General features: G+C 36.2%; 1 pseudogene; it reads left to right on the top strand.

Annotated features, from left to right (window-relative positions):
- LOC108285165 overlaps window positions 1–12307 on the top strand; it is a 74024-nt pseudogene extending 61717 nt beyond the window's left edge.
- Window positions 12308–13851: the final 1544 nt, after the last annotated feature.

Consider the following 13851-nt stretch of genomic DNA (forward strand, 5'->3'; position numbering starts at 1 on the left):
GATGGTGGGGGGTGGGGAGCTGGGGAGAGATAGCAAGGGGAGAGATGCCAGATGTAGGTGATGGGGAGGAAGGCAGCAAATCACACTGCCACGTGTATACCTATGCAACAATTTTGCATGTTCTTCACATGTACCCCAAAACCTAAAATGCAATAAAATAAATAAATGGGAAAAAAATTTTAAAAAAAATAAACATTGATGAAAATAGTCTGGGAAAGATGGTAAGCTAAGCATACTTATTACCCTCCTTCCAACTCTAGATTCCTACTACCACACACAAAAGTATGTAAAAAACAATTTTGTATGTTCTTCACATGTACCCCAAAACCTAAAATACAATAAAATAAATAAATGGGAAAAAAAAAAAGAAAGAAAAAATAGAGGGTAAATTGTAAGTGCACTGAAAAACTTGTGTTAAAAAGACTTTTTTTTTTTAGAAAAAGAATAAATAAAACAAATGAAAGAACTAAAAAAATAACTAAATAAAAATGTTAATATAATCCTCACAAAGCTAATGGAAGTATTATATGAGAATACTCTAAACAAAAGAATTATTACAGTGCCTACTTCAGAGTAGACGCTCAGCATGTGATATTTATTGCTAGAATATTTTATTCAACCAAAGTTCTTCATTAGTATGAACTCAATTAATTTTAACAAATTCATCACCTAAGAGTATAACTAAGAGGTAATATTGCCTAAACATAGTTCTGGTTTCTCCGTGGCAGTGTGTGTAAACCCTTGAATGTGATGTATCTGTGGATAACTTTCAGATTTTTTTCCCAGCCTTTATTAGCATGTCCTCCACTAACTATACTACTGAGGAAGAAGGAGGGATGAGGTGTGGGGCCACAACAAAGAGTAAAGGGAAACATTGAAGATGAAAAAACTAAGTATCTATCTTTCCAAATTTGCACAAAAGCAGAGAATAGTGCGATAAACTCTTTATCCACATTACCCGGTTTCAATGATTATCAATATTTTACCAATTTTATTTCGTCTTTTAAGTCGGAACTCTGTATGTATGGATGCAGAATTATTTTTAAAATAATACCGGATATCATGTCATCTCACTCACAAAACCCTGGTATGCATTGTCTAATTGATACAGACTTTATACTAACATATATACCATGTCATTACCACATACAACCCCCAAATTAACACTAATTCCATGTTATCCTCTAATCCCCAGTCCATATTTAAATGTATCTAATTTTTTCAAAACATTTTTACATTTGATTTAGTTCCAGTTAAGATTCCAACACTGTCTATGCATTCCATTTGGTTGCTGTTTCTCTAAAGACTCTTTCATTCTGAGAGTCATTTCATTTTCTTTGTCCACGTGAGCTATAATGAGAGTAAATTTGCAACTCTAATTTGGAGGCTTTGCTAGAAACTGGAAAGGCAGAGAACAAATTAGAATGGCTGATTGTAGATGCTCAGATACAGTGACCATTATTAGTTACATCTATTCAGAGAACACTAATAAACAATAAAAAATAATTTGTACTTGCTGAACATCAATATAAGTTACTGTCTAAAACAAAGCAAAAGAACAGACAACCTAAAAGCCATCTTATTGTTGTTGCTTCATCTAATTCCTGGGGATTATCTGTTGCTTCATCTTTCAGAAGATAAATGATATTCTCTAGAGTCATCCAGGGTGTACCATAGAAATGGTTAATGTACTAGGAATCAAAATTTTTTTTCAGTGTATTTCTTTTTCCCAGAATTACTCGTCGGTTAAACTTAGCTCCAAGCTTTTATTCTGCAGCATCATCCAGAGTTCATTCTTCCATAAAATTTTAGTTTCAAGGTGAATTTAGCTGATAAACTCTAAAATGAACTGTATTTTTTCACTGTTTAGCATATTAGAACTTTTCCCCTAACCATTCTTTATTACCCCTTAGCTTCTATAGGCTGGCAATATCCTGCATGACACTGTTATTTGTATCAGTCAGTTTGCTGCAAAATAAGGTAGTAATCATTCTATTCACAGGTACCTAAATATTGGAACACAGTATTGAATATGATAATGGGAATCCAATTATCATGAAGGATTAAATAAATGTTAAATATGCCTTTAACAAAGGTTTTATGAGTCATTTTATGGTTACTGTATACTTCTCATTTACGGGAATAGATTCTTAGAGAAACACAAAGTTCAACCACAGAAGAGCAATTGCTCTCGAGCCACTAGACTATCACCTAGCAAAGAAATTTATCCTGGAATTTACATCTTATAAATTCACATTAGCACTCTGTATTCCTTACTTTACATCCTTTATCCAATATATCTTACTTCTTCATCCAATATATCTCTTAGATTCGCCCTCCTCATCCTGGCATGCAAAGTACTCAAAAATCTTATTCAGAGGTGGAATTTCTGAGAAGCTAATAAAAATCTCTGGGCCCCTCACTTGCACAGACCCCTTCCAAGGCCCTGGCAGGGCCTCAGCAACATGTTCACATGGTCATATATTTCTGAAAAATTTACACAAGTAGCATACTTTCACTACATTCAGTCAAGACTACTGTCTTAATCTACTCTGATTTTGTCTCATGTCAGATGGCATTGGAAGTGGAAATAGAGTCATAGGACTTTTTGCAATCTGGCTAAAAGGAAGTAGACAAGCTATCTCACACTGGCAAAAATAAACTCAGAATTTTCCATTACAATGAGGATGTTGATGACAATTTGTTATGAGAGCCACCAGTACAAAGAGTGTCTAAAATTTGTCATTGTACAAGAAAATTTGAAATGCCAAGAAAACTTTGAGCTCACATTTAAAGAAAATTTGAAAGTTTTACCAAATTTGAAAATTCTACAAATTTACATGACATTATTTTTTCTCTGAATGTTAAATCTGTCATACCTTATTGATAATTAGTTGTGAAACTAAAAAAACCTTTTTTAAACAATTATAAAGATGAATTTTTGTCATACTATAGGGGAAAGGAATCATCTCTCAATTCTTTCCATAGACATTTAAATTACAAAACTATTATCCTATAAAGAGGCAATCGATAAATAGCAGGCAAAACTTCTATAAAGAAAAGAATTATAGAGGCATTCAAGTTATAATATAATAAAATATTTGTTATTTTTCTATATTTTTAAAATGTTGTTCGCTTTCTAAAATTTGAAATTTGTTTGCCTATTTTAAATAACTTGCTCATACCTAATATTGCATTCATAATTTTTTAATAGTTATCTTAAAGAGGACCTCATCAAACATAGATGTGCCCCTTATTTGTCCACATATATCAAGCCAGTTTTCATGAGCCGAACAAGCCAGGTTCCCTTTCATCTCTCTTTTTTTTCTTCTCCTTCTCCTTCTCCTTCTCCTTCCTTCTCCTTCTCCTTCTTCAGTCTGGGGTACATGTGCAGATCTTGCAGGATTGTTACATAGGTATACACATGCCATGGTGGTTTGCTGCATCCATTCCCCTGTCACCTACATTAGGTATTTCTCCTAATGTTATCCCTCCTTGACCTCCCCACCTGCTGTAGACCCTGATGTGTGATGTTCCTCCTTTCACCTCTTTAACATACCATGTTGACTCCTGTCTCTACATTTTATTCAGCTTAGTTTGTTATCTATTCTTAGTTCACCTAACTATGCAAATATTGTTCTTCAACCTTAAAGACTTACCTCAAAAGCTATCACCTGTAGGAAGTTATTCTTGATCTGATCATCCCTTCGTAGATGCAACTGCTCATTCTTTTTACTGAATCAATTTTTACTTTATATTAACTTACATAGGAGAGAAGCACTATAAGTCAATTCTCCACTGAATTGTGATTGTCTTCAGAGCAGGAGGAAGCACGTTTAGGTTACTTTCTGTGAGAATGCCTGGTACATCATTTTCCTCACTGTGAATTTTCAATTGGTATTGGTTAAATCAGTCGGTGGGTGTTTAGTAAAATTCTATTTTAGAACACAACTGAATTCTGCAACTACAAAGCTATTTTTTCCTGTGTACTCAAGCCCAAATTGATTTCTCTCTTTTTAAAAATTTCTTTCTGCATTATGATAGGATTCTTGATCACTTAGAATAACATCACTCAATACATGTTGTCTTCCCATTTGAACTGAGAGTAGAAATCATAGTATAGAATTCTTTTGAGTCTGGGCTCGGTGGCTCACTCCTGTAATCCCAGCACTTTGGGAGCCCAATGTGGGCGGATCACGAGGTCAGGAGCTGGAGACCAGTCTGGCCAACATAGTGAAATCCCGTCTCTACTAAAAACACAAAAAATTAGCTGGTTGTGGTGGTGTGCGCCTGTAATCCCAGCTACTCTGGAGACTGAGGCAAGAGAATCACATGATGTGAAGCCAGGACGGGGAGGTTGCAGTGAGCCAAGATTGCGGCATTGCACTCCATCCCAGGAGACAGTGAAAGACTCTGTTTGAAAAAAAAAAAAAAAATTATTTTGGAGCTCCTCTAGAACCTTGCTATTCAATTTTATTGTTGAAGTGCATTTTAAAGCACATTTTATTTATTTCTCTACTACAAAATATTATATTTTCATTGATGATAAAATGTAACATTCACAATCATTGCCATAAATTCCCAATGCCTGTATACTTATTTACTTAATATTTTCTTTTAACACACTCATATTTTGTAATTGCATAACTTTATTTTAAAAAGAAGCAGCTTGAATAGAAATTCAGCATTGCTAGGCATAAATAACAGGTATAATTTCTAACTAGGTACTTCCTTTTTTTTTTGAGAAAGGGTCCCATTTTGTCACCCAGACTGGAGTATAGTGGCACAATCTCGGCTCACTGCAGCCTCGACCTCCTAGGCACAAGAGATCCTCCCACCTTACTCCCCATCAAGTAGCTGAGACTAGAGGCACAGGCCATCACATTCAGATAATTTTTTGCATGTGTATTTTTTGTAGGGATGGGTTTTAAGATGTTGCCCAGGCTGGTCTAGAACTCTGAGCTCATGCAATCCACCCACCTTGACCTCCCAAAGTGCTAGGATTACAAGTGTGAGACACTACAACCAGCCTCTATCTACATACTTCTGTCAAATGTTCTCACCCCAAGCCTGATTGCCCTCTATTAAAAGGAAAACTAGCAAATGAGAAAAAGATGTTAATGACTCATTAGCACCAAATTGGAACTTTCTTTTTGACATAATACATTCATCTATTCATATAATTGATATTTGTTGAGCTCTTACTAGGTACATGGATACTCAAGATACTAGTCTCCTTGGGATCCTACTGAGTGAAGATGTTTAAAAAGCAATCAAATCAAATAAATAGGCAGGTTAATTTGAGCTAGCACAAATTCCTTGAAGAAGATAACATAGAGTAATATGAAAGAGAATCACTTGAATATGAGTCATTTTTTTTTTCTTTTTTTGAGACAGAGTCTCACTATGTTGCCCAAGCTGATTTTGAACTCCTGGGCTCAAGCAATCTGCTCACCTTGGCCTCCCAGAGTGCTGGGATTGCAGGCATGAGTCATTGTACTTGGCCTAATGTGAGTCATTTTTGATTGGGCAGTCAGAAAAATAAAAGATTGTAAAAAAAAAAAAAAAAAAAAAAAAAAAAAAAAAAACTGCTTTATCACTGAGTTATTCTTTTTAAAGGTTATGTCTGTCTATCACTTGAAATTATTCTTGTATACCACCAAGCTATACATCTTACATTTTGTCAAACACAAGCCCATGTTTACATTTTGGAGCAGATAGATCTGAATAAGAATTTCAGCTCTAATACTTGGAAATCTTGACCAAGTTACCTAATCTCTAAGCCTCAGTTTCCTCATCAGAAAAATGAGGAAGAGTCTATGGCCATATCATCTTTAACACACCTAATCTTGTCTGATTTCAGAAAAATTAAGATGAAAAAAATAAAATTTGTAAAAAGCCTACAAATTATAAATTCGATTTAAAGATTAAATAAGAGAAAATAGGCAATATATTTAACAGAGTGTCTAGCACACTGTAAGCAGTCTATTTAAAAAGTCCTACAGTAATTTTGTTATTTAGGAATTATCAGGTCTTTTTGGTATTAAACGGAGCTTTTGGTAGTCAGCATTTGGCGAGGGCTGTAGATTTCCTATGGCAAAACCTCACCATCATGTGGTATGCTACATTGAAAACAAGCCTTGCAAATTTTGTGATGTGCACAAAATATTTATATTTACAAAAACATAACTGCATGCAGCCCAGGTTAATTCCCACTCTCTATCCTGAGACACACAGACTAACACTTTGCAGAAAAGATTTACCCTTGGATAAATGCAATGATATTTCTAGAGCAGGGACAGCCAGTGTGGTACTCACATCAGGTGGCAGAGTCCTCTGTGAAGTAGATGGATATGGAATCAATGGAGTTTTGGATATTAAGTTCTGCACAGAGAATCATAGTTGCTGGGCTCACAATATTTTTATACCTGGTTATGGTAAGGTCATAGGACCTTATTATCTTTCTAGCCAGCAATCTCTCCTGAACACCATCAATGAAATATATTTCTAATGTATCTTGTTCTAAATACAAATTCTCCATTATGGGCTTTGATTATATTTGAAATCCTAAGTAACTATTTCTAATTTGTAGATTCCAATTTAAACTATTTATTTTTTTATTTTTATTTTTTAATTTATTTTTTCCATAAGTTATTGGGATACAGGTGGTATTTGGTTATATGAGTACATGAGTAAATTCTTTGGTGGTGATTTGTGAGATTTTGGTGCATCCGTCACCCAAGCAGTATACACTGCACCAAATTTGTAGTATTTTGTCCCTCACCCCCTTACTACTCTTCCCCCCAAGTCCAAGTCCCTAAAGTCCATTGTATCACTCTTATGCCTTTGCATCCTCATAGCTTAGCTCCCACATATCAGTGAGAACATATGATGTTTGGTTTTCCATTCCTGAGTTACTTTGCTAAGAATAATAGTCTTCAATCTCGTCTAGGTCACTGCAAGTGCTGTTAATTCATTCTTTTTTATGGCTGCATAGTATTCCACCATATATATATATACACACACACACACAATAAATATCACGTGTTGAGCATCTACTCTAAAGTAGGCACTGTAGTAATTCCTTTGTTTAGATTATTCTAATTTAGTGCTCCCATTAGCTTTGTGAAGATTATATTATCATTTTAATTTTATATATATATATATATATATATATATATATATATATATCACAGTTTCTTTATCCACTCATCGATTGATGGGCATTTGGGTTGGTTCAACAATTTTGCAATTGTGAATTGTGCTGCTATAAACACGAGTGTGCAAGTACCTTTTTCGAATAATGACTTCTTTTCCTCTGGATAGATACCCCTTAGTGGGTATCTAAGGGATAGATCAATGGATCTATCCATTGATAGATGGATCAAATGGTAGTTCTACTTTTAGTTCTTTAAGGAACCTCCACACCGTTTTCCGTAATGGCTGTACTAGTTTACATTCCTACCAGCAGTAAGTGTTCCCTGTTCACCGTATTCACACCAACATCTACTGTTTTTTGATTTTTTGATTCTTGCAGGAATATGGTGGTATCACATTGTGGTTTTGATTTGCATTTCCCTGATCATTAGTGATGTTGAGCATTTTTTCATATGTTTGTTGACCATTTGTATATCTTCTTTTGATAATTGTCTATTCATGTCCTTAGCCCACTGTTTGATGGGATTGTGTTTTTTTTTCTTACTGATTTGAGTTCATTGTAGATTCTGGATATCAGTCCTTTGTCAGATGCGTAGATTGTGAAGATTTTCTCCCACTCTGTGGGTTGTCTATTTACTCTGCTGACCGTTCCTTTTGCCGTGCAAAAGCTCTTTAGTTTGATTAGGTCTCAGCTATTTATCTTTGTTTTTATTGCATTTGCTTTTGGGTTCTTGGTAATGAAATCCTTGCCTAAGCCAATGTCTAGAAGAGTTTTTCCAATGTTATCTTCCAGAATTTTCATAGCTTCAGCCAATATGAAGTACTTTAAATGCTAATGAACTATCCCTACAGTGAAGTTGTTTTAATTGTGCACGTTTATACTACACTGTATATACTGAAGTATTTTTAAAGTAAAATACTCCATTATATAACAACTTAATAATATTAGTGCTATTTACTATATAATAGATGAAGGTGGAACCTTGGCTGTGACAATTAGAACTAGTTTATAAAAAAATGCAGTTGTCTTAGTATTGAGTAATTATCCTATTCTTCCCACCCCTAGTCACTCTGTGAAAGTAAATAAGGCTAATAGGAAGAGCTTCTGAACTCTGTTCACCAATTGGTGACAGCATTAGCCTTCATGAATCTCTAAGTCATGTTGGACAAACAGTAGGTGTTTAATATATTCTTACTTTTGTATGGATGAGAACAGTCCAAAAATACTGATCATTGATATTATTATGATTACTGCTCTGACTTTAAGTGGAAAAAGAAAATAAAAATCAATAGTTTGCTGTCTTTTTCCCTCTGGTTTTACTTGTTTGTAGTAGAAATGGTGTGGTATACAACAGTAATATTTAAAAAAAAAAAAAACAGTTCTGCCTCTAATTGGCTATGCACTCGTGCACAAGTCACACCTTCTGTGCTTCAATTTTCTCATCAATAAAGTATGGATTATACTCATGCTCCCTAACTGGTAGAGGCGTCTGGAAAAGAGAAGAAAGTTATCGATGAGGATAGGTATTGAAAGTTGTAAAAGCTCTATGCTAACATTGAATGCTATTATTATTACTATTTTTCTTTTGGCATAATTCCCAGTCAGAGAACATATTATCACGTTAGCCTATAATAATAGTGTTAGTAAAAATAGCTCAATTAGACATCAGTGGATGGCAGAAGATAAACTACAAAAATGTATCAGCATATGCAGAAGTCATTCATTTTACATAAATGCCAAAGAGGAGGAAGAAAATTCTGTTTTCTTCCATTGAGAAGCTGATGCTATTATTTATAGAACCGTAATAAGATATTCACAAGTTTTTCATCTCCAACTGCTTATAGTTATATCCAAAATACAAGTCTAGCAGTTACATTGTCTTGATGTTTTTGAGTGTTATTAAAGTATATCCAACAGGAATACTGCTGTTACATAGGTAGCTGCCTACAAGCTGTGTTTTGAAAAGCTCAAAAGGTTCTTTTTTCTTCCATCTTACTTCCATGATCCTGAAAAGTCCAAAACCATTTTCATCAACCTGTATGAGTTTACCTTAGGAAGTTTTGACTGTAAAAGAAGACATACAAATAGTAAACAGGTATATGAAAAGGTGCCCAACTTCATTGATCATGAGAGAAATGCAAACCAAAACTACGTTTAGATATCATCTCACCCCAGCTAAAATGGCTTACACCCAGAAGACAAGCAATAACAAATGTCGGTAAGGACGTGGAGAAAAGGGGACCCTTATACATGTTTTTGGGAATGTCAGGTAGTACAACTACTAAGAACAGTTTGGAGTTTCCTCAAAAAACTATAAATATAGCTGCCATGCAATCCAGTAATCCCACTCCTAGGTATATATGTAAAATTAAGGAAATCAGTATATCAAAGAGATATCTGCACTCCTCTTTGCTGCAGCACTGTTCACAGTGGTTAAGATTTGGAAGCAAACTAAGTGTTCATTAACAGATGATGAGCAGATAAAGAAAATGTGGTATATATACACAGTGACGTACTATTCAGCCATAAAAAAGAACGAGATCCTGTCATTTGCAACAATATAGATGGAACTGGAGATCATTATGTGAAGTGAAATAAACCAAGCACAGAAAGTCAAACACATGTTCTCACTTACTTATGGGATTTAAAAATCAAAACAATGGAACTCATGGACATACAGAGTAGAAGGATGGTTACCAGAAGCTTAGAAGGGTAGTCAGGGGATTGAACAGTGAGCTGTTTGAGAACACCAACAGAAGGGATCAGGAGGTGAAGGTGAAGAGAGGATGCTCTCGATTTACTTCACCATTTTGCCTGAGATAGACTTTGAAAACAGAGTTAAGTAATCAATTGACTTCGGAAAAAACTTGATTTGCCTCCACTCTCTAAGTGGGTGCTGTCTTGAGAAGTCCACAAGCATCCAGATACAGGGAGGACATCTATGAAGAGGAAGATGAGAAAGCCCCAAAGGCAAGAAAGAAAAATGAATTAAGCACAGTGAAAAACTATTCTGGCTTGTTGGCTTGGATTTCCAAATATGTTTCAAGTAAAACATAAAGATCTACAATTTGTGACACTAATGTGAAAATTTCTCCCTTGGTGCAAACTCTCTTTGGTATTTGTCAGTTGAAAAAAAAACATACTGCTCTCTAACTGTTCTGTGAACACATTTATTATGCTATATAAGACACCATTAATGCAGAAATACCATAATTCTTGGCATTAAAAAATTATATTTGTGATTTACATTAAATTCCACAGCAAGCATTTTGTGCTTTTATTATTAAAGCACTTATCTTAAAATCACTGCTTTATATGGCAGAGGAGAAAAGATTAGCACAAGTAGGAACACAAAGCATGAAGGTGTAAATTACCTTCAGAAGTCAAGCCAATAAAAAAAAAAAAAAAAAAAAAGCTTAGAAAACAAATTTTGCATTACTTGTCCAAATAAGATCCAAATTGAGGTGTAATTACAAGTTGATGAAAGTTATTTTTTGTGTGTTATATATCAACTGGCTCTGATGACAGCTCCCAAAATTGAAATTCACTCAGATTTGCAGCAACGTCAACACTGCTAGAGTATGTGTATGGTCCTGCAAGGTGACTGTATGAAATGAGCAATATATTTGTTTGGTTATGAATTCCAGTCATATTGGTTTGCTAACAATCACCCCATAAACCATTAAATGATACAAATAAAGACAGAGGAAGGAAACATGGACAAGAATACAAGCTTTTACTCTCATATGAAATTGTGAAAATATCAATTTCAAAGTCTTGAAAAAAGACAATTTCACAAGAGGTATATCAAAAGACTAACTCAAATTCCTTTATATTTTACAACTTTTGTTTTTCTACTACCTAGAGCTACTTGGTATAAGCTAAAGTAAGGATTGTATGTGAAAGGAACATCTAAAGATTGGAGGGACTGTTTGAAAGTGGTAGCCAAGAAAAATTTACTTTCTCTACAGACAAAAGAAAGACCAACTATTACGATAAAATTACCAAACTTGAGAGTAAGGTACAGTCCAAAAAAGAAAGTGTTATGAATTCAAGCTGATAATAACACTTCCTTCAATAAGAAAACATAAAAAGAGTTAAAAAGGGCGGGGAGTGCTTAAGTATGACTGAGATTTAAAAAGTAGCCCAACCTCGTAACACAATCCTGAGATATATAATTCAAATATAAAACACATTGAATGAAATTAAAACAATATACTAAGAATCTACAATAAAGAGACCAATGTAATTTGTAGAATATAAGCAGAAGAAAATATGATAAATCTTGCTGTCATTTCTCAGATTGGATAGACAACTGAGAGGATGGCCACCTAAGAGGTGTCCAAGAAAGGGGTTGCCTTCACAATATTTTGGAGAGTACAAATCATTTTGTGAAAAACATTGCCCAATACAGAACATCCAACAGGGGAATGTAGGGGAGGAAAGCTGCATCTTGTATTGTGAAGACTTATCCTAACAGAGTATTGAGAACATCCAGAGCCCGTGTTGTAGTCAAGCCATCTATCACCGCAAGTGCATACAGAAATATGCCCACACATCAGCAAAGCATTTCTTCAAATGCCCACAGTGTAACAATCAAAAAGAGTTTCCTCAAGAAATGCTAAGAATGGGAATTCATATTCCAGACAGAGATGCTGCCTGGGAACTTGAGCCAGGGGCTTTCTCAGAGTTATATCAGCGCTATCAGCACTGTGATGCCCCCATCTGTCTGTATGAACAAGGCAGAGACAGCTTTGAGGATGAAGGGAGGTGGTGCCTCATTCTGTGTGCTACATGTGGATCCCACGGAACCCATAGGGACTGCTCCTCTCTTAGATCCAACAGTAAGACATGGGAGTGTGAGGAGTGTTCACATTCTGCTTCAGCCACAGACTACATACCTGAAAACTCAGGGGACATGCCTTGCTGCAGCAGCACCTTCCACCCTGAGGAGCATTTCTGCAGAGACAATATCCTGGAAGAAAATCCAGGCCTTTCTTGGACCAATTGGCCAGAATCTTCCTTATTAGAAAAGCCAGAGAACTCTCATGGCAGTAGGAGCCGCTCCTGGAAGTCCAAAGGTGTCAGAATCACTAACAGCTGCAAAAAATCCAAGTAACACCTTCTGAGTAGCTGCTATCCTGCACAATAGGGATGTCACATTGCGCTGTGTCATATCTCCTTAGGTTCCTCTTGGCTGTGACAGAGTGGCAGACTTTCCCTTGATTCTGAAGGCCTTGACAGTTCTGAGGTGTACTGGCCAACTATTTTGCAGAGTGTCTCTCAACTGTGATTGTTCCAATGTTTTTCTCATGATTAGATTGGTGTTATGGATTTTGGAGAGGAAGACACAGGTGAAGTGCCATTTTTATCACATCATTTCAAAGTTACATAGTAACAACATGACCTGTCACTGTTGAGGTTAACTTTGATCATTTGGTTGAAGTAGGCTTTGTCAGATTCCTCCACTGTAAAGTGACTCTTTCCCCATCCCCAGCCCCGCAATTTTTTTTTTTTTTTTTTTTTTTTTTGGTATACAGTCTCTCTCTTTTCCCCAGGGCAGAGTTCAGTGGTACGGTCTTGTCTCACTGAAACCTCTGCCTTCTGAGTTCAAGCGATTGTCCTGCCTCAGCCTCCTGAGTAGCAGGGATTACAGGCGTGCACCACTGCACTCGGCTAGTTTTTTTGTTTGATTTTTGGTTTTTGTTTGTTTTTTTTGTTTTTGAGACGAGTTTCCCTCTTGTTGCTCAGGCTGGAGTGCAATGGCACAATCTCAGCTTGCCACAACCTCCACCTCCCAGATTCAAGCGATTCTTCTGCCTCAGCCTCCCGAGTAGCTGGGATTATAGACACGTGCCACCACGCCTGTCTAATTTTGTATTTTTTAGTGGAGGTGGGGTTTCTCCAGGTTGGTCAGGCTGGTCTCAAACTCCCAGACTCAGGTGATATGCCCGCCTTGGCCTCCCAAAGTGCTGGGATTGCAGATGTGAGCCACCACGCCTGGCCTTTTTTATATATATTTTTTAGTAGAGATGGGGTTTCACCATGCTGGCCAGGCTGGTCTCTAACTTCTGACCTTGTAATCCAACCGCCTCGACCTCCCAAAGTGCTGGGATTACAGGCATGAGCCACGGCACCCGGACTTTTCCCTCTTATCCTACTGTACCTTCCAGAGATAAATCACTATGTGCAGCCTACAGTTTAAGTAGGGATATTTATGCAACCCCTCCTTGAGGTTGGATGAGCTACATAAATTATTTGGAATGGTTCTGCATGGGGGATTTAGCTATTCTCTCCTGCTTATTTGTTTATTTGATCATTTAGTATAGACTCCTGGATATGTATTTTATACCTTGGGTTACAATGTGATAATACTTTATTTTGTTGCTCAAATTGCTTTGGTCATTGGGTATTCATGTATCCTTTTCACACAACCCCATCATTGTATGTTTCGTTTGGTTTGGGTTTTGAGCACTTTCTTACCTTCTGGCACTTGAAGAAGCCCCAAGCTCATCTTATTTTAAATGCCTGTTTCATTACAAATACATGTTTAAAAATAAAAAAAATAAAAAAATAGGGCCGGGCGCGGTGGCTCAAGCCTGTAATCCCAGCACTTTGGGAGGCCGAGGCGGGTGGATCACGAGGTCAAGAGATCGAGACCATCCTGGTCAACATGGTGAAACCCCGTCTCT

This window comes from Cebus imitator, unplaced genomic scaffold, assembly GCF_001604975.1.
Source record: "Cebus imitator isolate Cc_AM_T3 unplaced genomic scaffold, Cebus_imitator-1.0 Scaffold292, whole genome shotgun sequence".
In the NCBI taxonomy this organism is placed as follows: domain Eukaryota; kingdom Metazoa; phylum Chordata; class Mammalia; order Primates; family Cebidae; genus Cebus; species Cebus imitator.